The 14,746-nt window shown below is 41.1% G+C and overlaps 1 protein-coding gene across 26 annotated transcripts in view; it reads left to right on the forward strand.

Moving 5' to 3' along the window:
• LOC120101733 (uncharacterized) overlaps window positions 1–14,094 on the forward strand; it is a 28,709-nt gene extending 14,615 nt beyond the window's left edge. For 5 of the 26 annotated variants that reach the window (XM_063285029.1, XM_063285021.1, XM_063285012.1 and 2 more), the window contains 7 exons: window positions 356–552; window positions 1,511–1,659; window positions 2,076–2,171; window positions 3,951–4,070; window positions 9,570–9,714; window positions 11,097–11,191; window positions 13,969–14,094. The gene's annotated coding sequence lies outside the window, so the exon portion shown is untranslated. Of the gene's footprint in view, window positions 1–355; window positions 553–1,510; window positions 1,660–1,746; window positions 1,855–2,075; window positions 2,172–3,936; window positions 4,071–9,569; window positions 9,715–11,096; window positions 11,192–13,968 lie in introns of all 26 variants that reach the window. The other 21 variants (XM_063285023.1, XM_063285014.1, XM_063285026.1 and 18 more) reach the window with 15 other exon arrangements.
• The last annotated feature ends 652 nt before the right edge of the window (window positions 14,095–14,746 follow it).

The following is a 14,746-nucleotide window of genomic DNA, read 5'->3' on the forward strand; positions in this document are numbered from 1 at the left end:
TTAGATAAGGTTCACTTGTTTCTCCGGTCTCTAACTGCAGCAGGGCATTTTTTTTGTTAACCAAGTGAAGTGAGTACTGTCTCCTGTAATTATGTCTTCAAGTAGCCACAGCTTTGTCCTCCTTTAAGGACCACATGGAAACATGCATGTGTGCACCAAAACCTACATACTCATGAACGCATACAAACCAATACAATCTCTCCTTATCACTCTCTAACCCCGCGCCCTTCTGCTTTTTGTAGAAGTTCCTTGCCTTGCTTGTACCTAGTCCTTGAGCTTTCATAGATTTTGTTGGAATTCACATCAAGTAGATTTTCATCTTTCTTACTTTATTGAAATTCTTGCTATCTTGCAGGTCCCTGAAAGCCCTTTCTTCGCATTCAAATTCAGTGGTCAGGCCTTGGCACTAACCGGCCTGTCCTAGCGTTAGCACAGTGCATCACTGAGTCTTCTGTGATGCTGTGTTCAGCTGCTCCTGGTGATTCACTCTAGACTTTACCTCATGTCCCAGTGGCTACTTCTGAGTCCTGCTTGCTGGGACTCCTGCCTGAGGTGATGATTTTGATGGAATTTCTGTGCAATTCTTTTAATGTTTTTTTTTTATTTTCATGGATGTCTGCATTCTTTTCCTTGTGGTGCTAATTTCACAATCTTTTTAATATTGAAGATATTGATCATAATTTAAATAACAGAAGAATTTTTATTGTTTTGTTGATGGAATTAGTGAATCCAGAAGTTGCTCGACATATTCTGAACTAGTTGCTAAAGTATAAGAACAATTGCAAGATTTTGTATATAAACTTATTTAGATGGCTGCTCAAAGGCTAAACTGTGGTAGACATCTGCCACCAAGGTTTATGAAGTGACTTCAATCTCTGGAACTCATTTATTGGGAGGAAGGAAGGGACTCCTACAAGTTTTCCTCTGACCTTCACAAGTGAACTGTGCCTGATGTCCACCCACATACAAACAACTACTCACATTTAAATCTAATTAAAATAACCACTTTTCTTGCTTGCTTAAATGATGCTGGCCTCTTTCTGGACCACTCAATGATTTATTCACACAGAATGATAGAAATATCATTTACAATCTAGAAATAAATTCAATAAACAAATGAGGCTGGCCAAACCCCAGATTACAAATTGATTTAAAGGGAATAATTAATATAATCAATACCATCAATGCTGATAAACAGGGTATCAAATTTGTTCTGGGTTAAACTGAACAGAAGATCCTGTGATTGGTTCCCACAGGAGAACACACTGTGTCGTATGCTTCCAAGTGCTTTGCCATGAAATAAGGCTAAGGAAAGGAATAGCAAAAGATGAAATATTCTGGAACTAGACCAAGCTCCCCAAATGGCACTAACACAGATAATTTAAGGCAGCGTACACAGGTCTCAGAGCACAGTTGAGCCCTGCAGCATAATTTATTAAGAGATGTGAGCGGTTGACTTCTGAGGCAAGGAAATAGGAGCAAATAAGGGACTTCTCTTACAATCCCATAGGACATTTCTCTGGCAAGGATCGTCACAAACGTGTGAAATGTTTGCCCGGGGAAAACACACAGAATGAAATGTGATGCCAGAGCTTACTGCTGTTTTGTCACATGAGTGTTTTCGACTAAGATAAGCCAACTTCCCAGATTCCCAGAGAGGTAGGTATTCAGCGGAAATGACTTGGGTTTTGTACCTCTTAGATACTTGGGACTCTTATCAGTGACTGTTAGAAACTTTCTTTGCAGCCCGCTTTCTGTCTCCCAGGATGAGCACACATATGTAAAAGTCAGACTTTGAGAGAAGCCGTTCTTTGTGCTTCAAGCATCCATGAATGAAAAGGGCAGAGTGCCAGGGTATGTCTTCATTGCTCTGTGAGATGTCAAGGATTATGCGTGATCTTTTTGTCTTGCTTCTGGTGATGGATCAAGGGCGAAAGTTAGTGTTTGTCAATAGCAGGAGCTAGTCCTGCAGCTAAAATGTCACAGAAAGAATGGTTTTTACCTTTAGAGATTATTTTAAACAAAATGAGTTTTAAAATGTTTACAGATTTTATTTGCCTTGTACTTTTAAATAGATTATTTCTTCTGCTGCCGAAAGAATACCAGGATGTAGCAGTGGAAATAGAGAACTTCAACAGTAAACTTGGATTGGGAAGTCCTAACCTGTATCTGTAAGTATGCATAACCTGGAGGTAGAGGAATAAAAATGAAAAGTGTGACGTAAGCCCAGGAGTTCATATACTAGAAGAACGAATTTCCACACATGGAATCCATTGTCATGGGATCCACAGAAGTAGCATGCTGGTTATTCCACCCTGTTTCCTTAAGGCATCTCTAATTTTATTTCTACTTTAATGACAATCAATTCCATACAATTATGACACCAGTGTTACTTTATACATGTATAGGTATATTTTGACCATGCCAACCCCTACTCATCTCTCTCTCTCTCTCTCTCCCTCCCTCTCTCTCTCTCTCTCTCTCTCTCTCTCTCTCTCTCTCTCTCTCTCTCTCTCTCTCTCTCTCTCTCTCCCATGAGAGGCTCCCACTCCAACCCAGTCACTCCACCTCAATACCCTAGCATTCTGCTACATTGGAGAAAGGAGCTTTCACAGGACCAAGGGCTTTTCCTCCTATTGATTTTGGACAATGCCATCCTCGGCTACATATGAAGCTGGAGCCATGGATCCTTCCATGCTTACTCATTGGTTGGTGGTTTAGTCTCTGGGAACTCTGCTGGGGTCTGGTTGGTTGCTGTTATTGTTCTTCCTATGGGGTTGCAAACTCCTTCTGCTCCTTCAGTCCTTTCTCTAACTTCTCCATTTTGCTCCCTATGCTCAGCCCAATGGTTAACTGCAAGCATCCTCATCTGTATCAGTAAGGCTCTATCAGAGTCTCTTAGGAGACATCTATATCTGGCTCTTGGCAGCAAACACTTCTTGGCATCAGCAATAGTGACTGGGTTTGGTGGACATTCCCCCCATGCCACCCCATTGTTTCTAATCCTGCTTCCAATACCTGTTAAACCACCAATTCTTCTCAATGAGTAGCTGTCCAGTTTTGAGATCTTTCATTCTGTTGTGCGTTCAATGAACTAGGTTTAAATAGGGGTGCTATGTGAGTGTGGGTGTAATTTATTCAGGAGAACATGAAAACATCACTCCAGAAGAGCACAACATTTCTCCCCCTAGCAGCCATTGACTGTTAAGGACATTTTAGTATAGAAATGTGACAAATGACTCTTCATCCTCATAACCATATGTGGTTTCATGAGTGTAATGGCCATGGTAGTGCTTCACAGCAGTTAGTTCTGTCACATGGCTCTCATATACTTTCCTCCCTCTTTCCATGGTGTTTTCTTAGCATGGGAGGATAGATATCCATGTTCTGCTGGGCACTCAATGGTTGCTTACTCCTAGCACTTTAATCAGGCATGAGTCTGTGCATAAGTTTCCTGTTAGTCACCTATTTTCTTTCTCTGAAATAAAACAATCACCCTTGTGAGGGGGAAAGGGAAGGTGTGAAAATCATTCCACCCATCTCCAGGGTTCTCCTCTCAGAGATATTTCAGAAGCCTTTGGCGTTGGTGGATTCATATAAGCCAATAGTAGATCGCTCCCAAGTGACACAGCATGAGCTATAGCAGGATCACCAGCATCCCTCTAAAGGGAACTCCATTCTAGCCATAACTCTTGGTTGGTTGAGAACTATCAAGTTGACTGGGTATGCCCATTCACACAAGATCTCCAATCTGCTGCCCAGCATCTTTGAGTCTCGGTATGATTTACTGTGAAGGTATTTGGGAAAATTTGGGAGGTGACAGAGACCAGACCTTTTGCCTCATAAAAACATAGTTCCCCAATTTAACAAGGCTTTTTAAAAAAAATATCACTCTGAGGGCTTGTACTCCTTTGTCTCATTCCTAAACCTCACCAGTTTCTTTGTGGTAGTGTGTCCTGGCATGCTGGGAGCTCACGTCTTCTGTAAACTGTTGGCATCTTGGAGTGTGGAGCTTCGATGATCTCGGAGCTGGATATGGATGAAGAACCTAGGGAGAGGGGACAGAAAAGGTGGGCAAATTTTGGAAAGTAAATAAAAAATATCTTAACAACAACAGCAACAACAAAGCAATAATAATAATAACAATAATGGGAAAAAACACATAGATCCTGAGATCTAAAACCTGAAGGTGTCCTTTGGCCTTCACATGCACCTACATACATTTAAACATTAATATGCACCCTCTTAGAGTCACTGGATCACAAAAATACAAGCCCTATTCTTGCAAAAAAAAAAGTAGCATAAATTTCAGTAGTAAAGTAAGGACCCTGATAGAATGAATACCCATAAAAGTCTAAATTCAATGAGATGAATTAATTGGACCCCAATTCTATCAATTCTATACCTTTCCCCATTTGATGTCACAATGCTCTGAATGAAGCAGTAGCCAGGATGACACTAGAATAAGGCCCAATAGAAGAAACCCAATACTTAGCAGCCCAATGGCATGCTGCTCCATTGTTGTCTGGTTCCTGGGACACCAATCCCATGCTGACATCAGGGAGGACCGGTAGCCATGCACAACAGGTACGCCTCCTGTACCTCCTTGGCAATAGAGGGTCCCATAGCATGGTGATGTCTAATGCAGGTCGAGTACTCAGGATCCCATGTCATAGTGGTCTGCAGGCTGTAATACTAATTCTAGAGGGAATTCCATGTTTTAATTTTTTTAAATTTTGTATTTGGTTATTTTCTTTATTTACATTTCAAATGTTATTTTTCTTTCTGGTTTCTCCTCCACAAACCCCATATCCTATTGCACCTCCCCTGTGCTGTGCTTCTGTGATAGTGCTGCCCCACCTACCTTGGCACTCTTGCCTCACTGACCTAGCATACCCCTACTCTGGGGCATCTAGCCATCAGAGGAACAAGTGCTTCCCTTTCCATTGATACCAGGTGAGGCCATGATCTACTACATATGCAGCTGGAGCCATGGGTACATGCCTCCATGTATATTCTTTAGTTGGTGGTTTAGTGCCTGGGAACTTTGGAGCTTCTGGTTCATTGATATTGTTGTTCTTCCTATGGGGATGCAAACTCCTTTAGCTTCACACCTTCCCCTAACCTTCCCGTGGGTTCCCCGGGCTCAGTCCAATGGTTGGCTGCAGTAATCGGAATCTGTATTGGTAAGGCACTGGTAAAACTTCTAGCAGACAGCTATATGAGGATCCTGTTAGCAAGCTCTTCTTGGCATCAGCAATAGTGTCTGGGTTTGCTTGGTGCATATGGGATGGATCCTCAGCCTGGGAAGACTCTGGATGACCTTTCCTTCAGTCTCTGCTGCATTCTTTGTCCCTGTATTTCCTTTAAACAGAAGCAATACTGGGTTAATATTTTTCAAAGGGATGGGTGGCCCCATTCCTCAAAAGGGCGCTGTTCCTAACCCCTGTATATGGTCTCCACAGGTTCTCTCTTCCCTTTGTTGGTTATTTCAGCTAATGGCATCCCAGTTGGTGCCTGGGAACCTCTTGCTTTCCTGGCACCTGGGACTTTCTGGTGGCTGCCTCTAATTCCCTATTCCTTTACTACACAAGTCTGTTCAATTTCCTAACCCTCTGTATATATTTCCTGTCTCCTCCCACACTCGATCCTGCCCCCTCCCACTCCCCCTCCTCTCTCAGTCCCAGGTCCCTTCCTTCCTCTACCTCCTGCGATCATTTTGTTCATCCAACTCAGTAGTACTGAAGCATCCACACTTTGATTTTCCTTCTTCTTGAGCTCATATGATACATCTGTGAGTTAAATCATGGGTACTCTGAACTTTGTTTCTAATATCTGATTGTCAGTGAATACACACCATGTGTGTACTTTTGTGACTTGGGCTATTGCACTTAGGATATTTTCTAGTTCCATTCATTTGCCTAAGAATTTCATGAAGTTGTTTTAATAGCTGAGTAGTAGTACCCCATTGTGTAAATGTACCACATTTTCTGTATCTATTCCTCTGTTGAAGGACATCTGGTTCTTTCCAGGTTCTGGATATTATAAATATTGCTGCTATGAACATAGCGGAGGATGTGTCCTTGTTATGTGTTGGAGCACATTTTGGGTGCCCAGGACTGGGTATTGCTGGTTCCTCAGTTAGTACTGTGTCCAATTTTCAGAGTAGCTGCCAGACTGATTTCCAGAGTGGTTTTACCATCTTGCAATCCCACCAGCAATGGAGGAGTGTTTGTCTTTGTTCACAGTTCACATCCTTGTCAGTCTCTGTTGTCACCTGACATTTTTATCTTAGCCATTCTGACTCATGAGTGGTGGAATCTCAGGGTTGCTTTGATGTGCATTTCCCTGAAGACTAAGGATATTGAACATTTATTTAAGAGTTTCTCATCCATTTGAGATTCCTCAGTTGAGAATTCTTTGTTTAGCTCTGTACCCCATTTTTAATAGGGTTATTTGGTTCTCTGGAGTCTAGCTTCTTGAGTTCTTTGGGTATATTGGATATTAGCCCTCTATCTGATATATGATTGGTAAAGATCTTTTCCCAAACTGTTGGTTGCCATTTTGTCCTAATGACAGTGTCCATTGACTTACAGAATCTTTGCAATTTTATGAGATCCCATTTGTCTGTAGTTGATCTTAGAGCCTTGGCCATTGGTGTTCTGTCTAGGCAAATTTTGCCCATGTCTATGTATTGAAGGTTTCTCAATTTCCCTTCTAATAGGTTCAGTGTATTTGTCTTTGACTCCTCCACCCCCTTGGCCTTGAGCTTTATACTGAGAGATAAGAATATATCACATGCTGACATCAAGGAAAAACTGGTAGCTATGAAACAACTCTTATGTTGCCTGTACTTCCTTGGCAATAGATGATCCCATAGCATGTTGATGTCTAATATAGATCTAGTAAACAGGATCCTATCTCATACTGGTCTGCAGGTTGTAGTACTAAAAGTCCAGGCACTGACAGACCAAGTAAACCATACATGCAGTGCTATACATGAAAGAGAGGGGAATGCAACCCAACCCATTCAATCAGTCTATGCCTTCTTTATCTAGCAAACATCTCACCCATCCCAACCGTGTCTAAATGTCTACTTTGTACATGTCCTTGTCTGATGTCCTAGATCTGTCTTCTCTGGGATCCCACTACCTGGCTCTTTCCCAAATCTTCTAGTCACAAGTTTACTCAGAGCATTTTGTGATTCATGGCCTCTCCAAAAGATAATACCTGTTCATATCTATAATTAAAATCTAATTTGATGATTGCTGTTACAGAAAACTCTGTCTCAGCTGCCATTTTGAGAGCTTTAGTACTTGGAGTAATTAATAAATATATATATTTATTTATTTATTCATTCATTCATTTATATTAACTTTATATCTGCTTCATCCCCTCCTTTCTAATTTGCCCCTCACAAATCAGTGAGAACTCCCTGCTCCTATTGTTGAGGACCCCTTATGAAGACTAAGCTGCAATCTGTTACATATGACTTGAAAGTGCTAGATCTACTCCATGCATCCTGTTTGATTAGTGGTTAGGTCTCTTGGAGCCACCAAGTTTTGAGGATAGTTGAATCTGTTGGGATTTATGTAGGAATCATGAAGGGTTCCTTTCCATTCCAGGTCCCCCAATCTTTCCCCCAACTCTTCTACAAGATGCCCGTGGTCTGTTTAATTTTTGACTGTGCATCTCTTCATCTGTTTAGGTCTGTTGAGGAGTGTAGCCTCTCAGCGGACCGTTACACTAGTCTACTGTCTGCAAGAATAAAAGACTGTTAATTAATAGTGTCATGAATGAGTTCTTGCCTATGGGATGGATCTCAAGTTGGTTGATCAATTCCTCAGTTTCTGCAACCTCTTTGTCTTTGTATTTCTTGAAAGTTACCAATTTTAGGGTTGAAATTTTGTGGGTATGTCGTTGCCCTTTCCCTCCACTGGGAGTTCTGGCTGTCCACAGCAGGTGGCCACTTTAAGCTCCATTTCCCCACTGCCAAAAGTCTCAGCTAGAATCCTCTTTATAGACTTTCTGGACTCTTCCTCATCACAGGTCTCTGGCACATTCTACGAATGACCACCCACCCACCCACCCACACAAAAACACTTTTGGTCACTTTCCCCTACCCTCTCTTCTTAGTTTCCCCTATAACTGATGTCCTTGTTCTAGTTTCTATTCTCTCTATCCCTTCCAGTTCCCTCTCGCACTCCATCTCAGATGACTATTTTATTTCCTCTTGGGTGAGATTCAAGCATCTTCCTTTGTACCTTCCTTGTTTTTAGATTCTTTTAGGTCTGTGGATTGTAGCATGTATAGCTTGTACTTTACAGTTAATATGTACTTTTGAATGAGTACATAACATACATGTCCTTTCACATATGGGTTACCTCACCCAGGATATTTTATAGTTCCAATGAGGAATAATTATTAATTAATTAATTAATTAAATGAACATCCTACTCACCCACTGTCCCATTCTCAAAATCCTTTTCCATCCCCTTCTGCTTTTCTGCTCTAAGAAAATAGAGGTCACCTGAGTAGCCCCCAACTTTGGCTGTTCAAGTCTCTATTAAAGCTAGGAGTTTCTTCTCCCACTGAGGCTCGACAAGACAACCCAGTTGGAAGAACATATCCCACATATAGGCAACAGTTTTTAGGATAGATCCCAATCAAGTTCTTTGGAATCTACATGAAGACCAATGTGCACATCTGCTACTTATGTGCGGAAAGGCTTCCATCCAGCCTGATACTGTTCTTTGGTTGGTGGTTCAATTTCTGAGAGCCCAAAGCATCCAGATCTTCCTGTAGAGTTCCTATCCTCTTACAGGGTGTAATCCTTCCTTCCACTCAAACTCCACCCACTCTTTGGCTATGGTTGTCTGTACCTATCTGAGTCAGTTGTTGAATGGGGGCTCTCAGAGAACATATGTCTGTAAGCCTAACAGAGAATCATTAATAGTGTAAGGAACTGGTGCTTACCCATGAGTTGGGTCTCGAGTTGGGTAGGTTATTGATTGGCTGTTCATTAGTCTCTGATCCACCCCCTGTGCCTGAATCTTTTATAGACTGGATAAGTTTTGGGTTGAAATTTTTGTGGGTTATTTCATGTGCCTATTTCTCCACTGGGATTCCTGCATGGCTACAAGAGGCAACCTCCTCAGGCTTCATATTCCCACTGCTGTGAGTCACAGCTAATGAGACCCTCACTGACTTTTAGGCACCTATCCTATCCCAGGTCTCTGTCTCTTCCTGGAGATGCCCCTATTTTCCTCTGCTCTGTTAGTTGCAGATTTGACAGGAAGAATTTTTAAGATTGGTCTTCTATGAGGTCTTGATACATACAAAAGGGTACCTTCCCTTGTGCAGTACTTGAAGGCCAGATGTGGGCAATAATGTGCAGAAACATGAATTTTGTTGAATGTTTATATCCCAAGCCTTCCAAAATACTGGGAGCCCACTGAAGCATATTGGGACTGTTTGAATTACTACCTTTTAATTTTGCTTTCCACAGTGTAAACATCTTGAGTGCTTTTGCTCTCAGAAGCTGAGCTGTTCTTTTCATGTGTTCCTAGGTGTCCCGACTTAAGAACAACCAAAGGGAAGTTCTTTCAGTCACTTGAGTAAATATCTCCATTGAAGGAGTCCAAGAAAGAAGCTGACTGAAGGACAGTTGTCTCTGTTCATGCAGTGGTCACATGCTTTGGAGATGATTTGAAGGTATACTACACATGCATCTAAGGTTGAGTACTTCTACCCGGCCTGTTAATACAGAGAGACAGTATACATTTTCCGAGGTGGGGTCCAATGTGGCATGATTAGGGTACTAGATGCCCACCTTGTGAAAGCTCCATTGGTGTGATGACGCGTTATTCTGAAAGTATCTCTTCTTTCCTAACACACTGTAACTTTCCGTGGACCTCAGAGCCACAGTTAGTGAGACACTGTGAGGTCACTTAAGAGTGATATTTCACTGTGTAATCAGGCTGTCTGCTGAATCTGATTTTAAGAGAACAATATGGCAAACAACTGTACTTGCCTTGGATCTCCAGTGAAAACCCCTCTTACAGCCTAAGCTTTCAAATGATCTACTCTTCGATGCTTCCAAACTATTAGCAGTTATGGGAATGCATGCTGGGAAGGAAAAATACAGTTTGAAAGCACTGCTACTAAATGACAATTGATCAGCCATATATGGGCAAAACAGCTTCTTGTTGTTTGTTACCTGTGGAATGTGGGGTCAGCTGAAGTCAGTGACTCAATCCCCTATGAGTGTTAAAGATTTCTGTGAAGTATTCCTCATTCTCACCACATGGGATATTTTCTCTGTTGTTCAAGGAAAGGGATAATGAAGATCTTTGTTTGGGGCATAGACATACAGAGACAGAAATGCAAACACAGACATGTAAACAAATTAATAAGACAACATTCAGGCAGGCACAAATTCAGACTCATACAACACACAGGAAAAATTCAAGACCTAGGGAGAGAGAAGTAGAGAATTCTAATCTGGGCTTGCTCTTGGGGTAGTTCTGCCCTTGAATTTATTTTCCTTAATGCAACACAGTCACATTTGGGTTGGTCTGGAGATTTATAATTTATTCAAGTCAAACCTTTGGAGGGAAGGAATATCTCTGGCATCATTTTCATCCTGCTACCTGTTACGGATGCCTGCCAGCTGCAATGATGCCACCGCTGTGAGGTTGTCCTCAGAGGACTCCAAAACAGGATGTTTGTTTTCTTTCTTTATGAGACTTTAATTTAATCTGGGTGCTTTATTTTTTGATTATGTGTAGTATATTTGTATCAGTGTAGGGTATGGTGGATATGGGCACACAAACAGAGATAAATAAGGAGATCAAGAGATCACTTTTGAACACCAGGAGCATAGCCAATTTTGGCTACCTATGTGCTTACTGATAATTAAACTAGAAAGTACTGAGCCATCAATCCATCCCAAGACTCAGAATTTGTTAGGCAAGTGCAAATCAGAGTACCATTTAGTTTGCATTGATTGATTGATGCAGAGCAATAAATCTACTAAAACTGTCAACCTTGTGCTATCAAACTACCATGTGGGTTTTCTTCTTTCATTTTTACAGTTGGTGAAACTGAGGCCCAGAGACAGATACAATTTTCCTAAGTCATTGTGACTATTCCAGCAGCACATTGGCCAGACAAGCTCTTTATACGTAAGGTATGGTCTTCAGAAGAGTTGCTCAAATGAATGTGGGTGTGGCAGAGAGCAGGCAGAGCATCTGCTGGATCCCTATGGTGTTCGGAAAGACTGGCCTTGTCAGGAATGATGTGTCACTGCAATGCTTCTCATGAGAGTGCTCTTTCCTACTGCTGTTCTTCATGCAGATGTGTGTGGAGAGACTTTGGAAGCCTGGTGACTTGGTCCTTGCTCCACACACTGAACACAAAAGGCAGAGAGAGGGCATGCATGCTAGGAAGAGACACAGTACTTAGAAAGGCAGTGGAGACGAGTCTGGGACACGGAGCCATGGGAAACCTGCCACCATCCCATGGCTCTGGCATCTGTCACTCCTCCAGGTTTACAGAAGTGATTTGTGTGTTCCTGTCACCTACAGATTCTCATGATCTTCTCTGGGGAAGAGCTTTGTCATGAATGTGAACACATTCACTGATCAATAGAAGAAGAACATATGGGATTGGATGTGGTTTGGGGAGGGTTCTGAAGAACATGCATTAGGACCCTGTGTTCTCAGTCTTGAGTCTGCTTTGTGGGTGGATGAAGCACTTGCTGATAATTACCAGTCAGAAAAAAATGGCATGATCCTGTCACCATGTCCCTTCTCAGTAGGAGCACAGCTCTGTAATGAGAACCAACTGGAAAAGAACTACACAAAAACTTGCTGCTGTGCCAAGCTCACCTTATCATGCTTATTACTCATTTATATTTAGTCCTCTTATGGAGAGCCCGCAGCAGCGTGACAGAGGACTGTGATGCTCCCAGGTGATCTGTCTGGAACAGACATCACTGTGTTTGAGACATAGAGAAAAGGGGATGAGTTACAGATCCCTGCAGAGTACACACACAGGGACTTTTGGCTGTGCTCATATGGACCATAGGAAAGGGAAGGGAAAGTAAAAGCTTGTATGTAACACATTCTGCTGGGGCAAAAGAGCAGTCTATGCAGGGAAATGAAGTGGTTTAAGGAAAGTGGATGTGCTGGCTAGTTATGGGTCAACTTGACACACACTTGAGTCATCAGAGAGAAGGGGGTCACAGTTGAGAAAATGTCTCCGAGAGCAGGCCATGTGTTATCAACCAGTAAGAAGCACCCATCCATGACCTCTGCATCAGCTTCAGCCTACAGATTCCTGCCCTGTTTTATTTTCTATCCTGACATCCTCTGATGATTTCTAGTGCTGTGGAAGTGTAATCATTACACACACACACACACACACACACACACACACACACACACACACACATTCTCCACATGCATACAAACACATATATACATACATATCTAATATGCATATATATGTTTGTATGTATATGTACCAGAGAATTATTGCATTTAACTTATGTAGAAAATGAAATATTTGAATAGTAGTAACATTATTATTGAAGTATATTGTTTTGCCTACCCTTTGTGTGACATTTTGGTTAGTACATCTATAGACCACAATCTTGAGCATAGCTCCCTGTGTGTACCTCAGACAGCTTCATTGAGATGCTCTATTTTATCAGTGAAACAGTCCCTGCATTCTAGGTTATTTTTAATATTAATGAATGAAACAATTTTATTAAATTTCATACATTTTTTTTACTCTGTCAGGACCATAAGCATAAGGTAGATGGTTTATCTTGTATTCTGCTCAAATTAATAGTCCATTAGTACCTTAGGGGTAATTAGAGGAAATATTGAAAGAGTCGAAGGAGCTTGCAACCCCATAAAAACAACAATGTCAACCAACCAGAGCTTCCAGGGACTAAACCACTACTGAAAGTCTATACATGGACTGACCCAGGGTCCAACTGCATATGTAACAGAGAATAGACTTGTTGGGGCACCAGGGGAAGGGGAAGCCCTTGGTTGTGCCAAGGTTTGACCCCCCCCCAGTGCAGGGGAATAATGGGGGTGGGCAATAAGGGGGATGGAAAGGGGAAATACCCATATGGGGTAGGGGAAGGGGAGGGAATGGGGGCTTATGGACAGGAAACCGGGAAGGGGAATAAAGTTTGAAATGTAAGTAAAGAAATAAATCTAATAAAAGATTAAAAAATAATACATTAATTCTTTATCTATCTCTGTAAACTACTATATTACTTTGTCTGGTATCAAATATGGTCGAGGAATAGAGTAGTGTGAGAAGACTTCTCAGTGCTTGTGAGAATATTCCTAAAAATCCAGACATTGGCCTTGTGACCAAAGTTTCCTCAAAATACCAAATTGTCCATGGACTGTGTTTTCATGCTCCTCACGTGTTTTGGATAGAAGTGAGTTTACTTCAAATTACTCATTATTACTTGCTATTGTAAGTGTTTAAATTACCCTTTATATACCTTTATGGAAAACCATATTTGGCAACCTGTAGCTAGTTCTTGTGATTGTATACAGCTTGAAATCAGGAGAATTATATTTTGAACTTCATATATACATACATATAAATACACACACACACACACACACACACACACACACACACACACACTGAGGCTTTACATGAATTTGGCTTTAGCATAAGCCTTTAATATACCTTATATTGGGGCTCCATTCTCCTAGGTCCACTGCCTATAGAGCAGTGGCAGACAGGTGTGAATAAACTGGGTAAACAAAACCCAGAGGCAGGAAGAACTTAAGGTTACATTGTATTTTAATATTGAGCTCCTTGAAAACACACAAGTATTGTATTTTTATTATTAATGGTACCAGGGCTGCGGTATTAATACACAATTTTGCATGGGCTGACCACTAATGTAAACATTTTTATCTTTAGGTCACAGTGCTGATTTGTCCCTGCCCTTAATCTGCCTGTTGGGATCACAGTGATTCTGGAAGAATTACAGCACTTTTTATGTGATGCTGATTTTCAGGGTTAATTTAATAAAATTTTGTTCTCTAATGTTTTGCAGCTATAATTATGTTTCGACATGTAGTCATCTTCATTTTCGCTTAACTTTTTGTATCCTGTTAAAAACATTTTGAATGCAACATTGAGATCTGGATCTTATAGGATTTTGACTGCTGAAATCTTTGATGTATGTACATCAAAGCGCAGGTTAGGGTGTTTAAAACACTTCATTCCATCAACTGCTATTAGTACTCAAAGAAATATACATGTATGCTTTGGGAGAAACAATTGAGGACACATGTTTCAAGAAAAAGTTTGATATTGAACCTTAAATTCTGTTTTTCTGACTAGGGTGAGATTGTTAACTAAAACTTAGAGGACCACTCCAAGGCTCTGCTTGTAAATGTGACCTAGTTCTGCTCCTTAGAATGAGAGGAGGGTGGAGAGGTCATGAATATTTCATGATACTGCTCTGATCTTTATTGTGGGCAAATTTGTGCTACCAATAAGGACTTCGTTTTCAGGATTAAGTAGGTTTTTATTTCATGGTACTGTTTCTCTAAAGGGCCTTTGATCTTTTCCTACCACATTGAGAACGTTTCTAATGATACCTTTGTGCAAGGTCCCTATGGATTTTTTCTTAAAGAATCATTGACAATTATATATATATATATATATATATATATATATATATATACACATA

Source organism: Rattus norvegicus, chromosome 3 (assembly GCF_036323735.1).
Source record: "Rattus norvegicus strain BN/NHsdMcwi chromosome 3, GRCr8, whole genome shotgun sequence".
Classification (NCBI taxonomy): domain Eukaryota; kingdom Metazoa; phylum Chordata; class Mammalia; order Rodentia; family Muridae; genus Rattus; species Rattus norvegicus.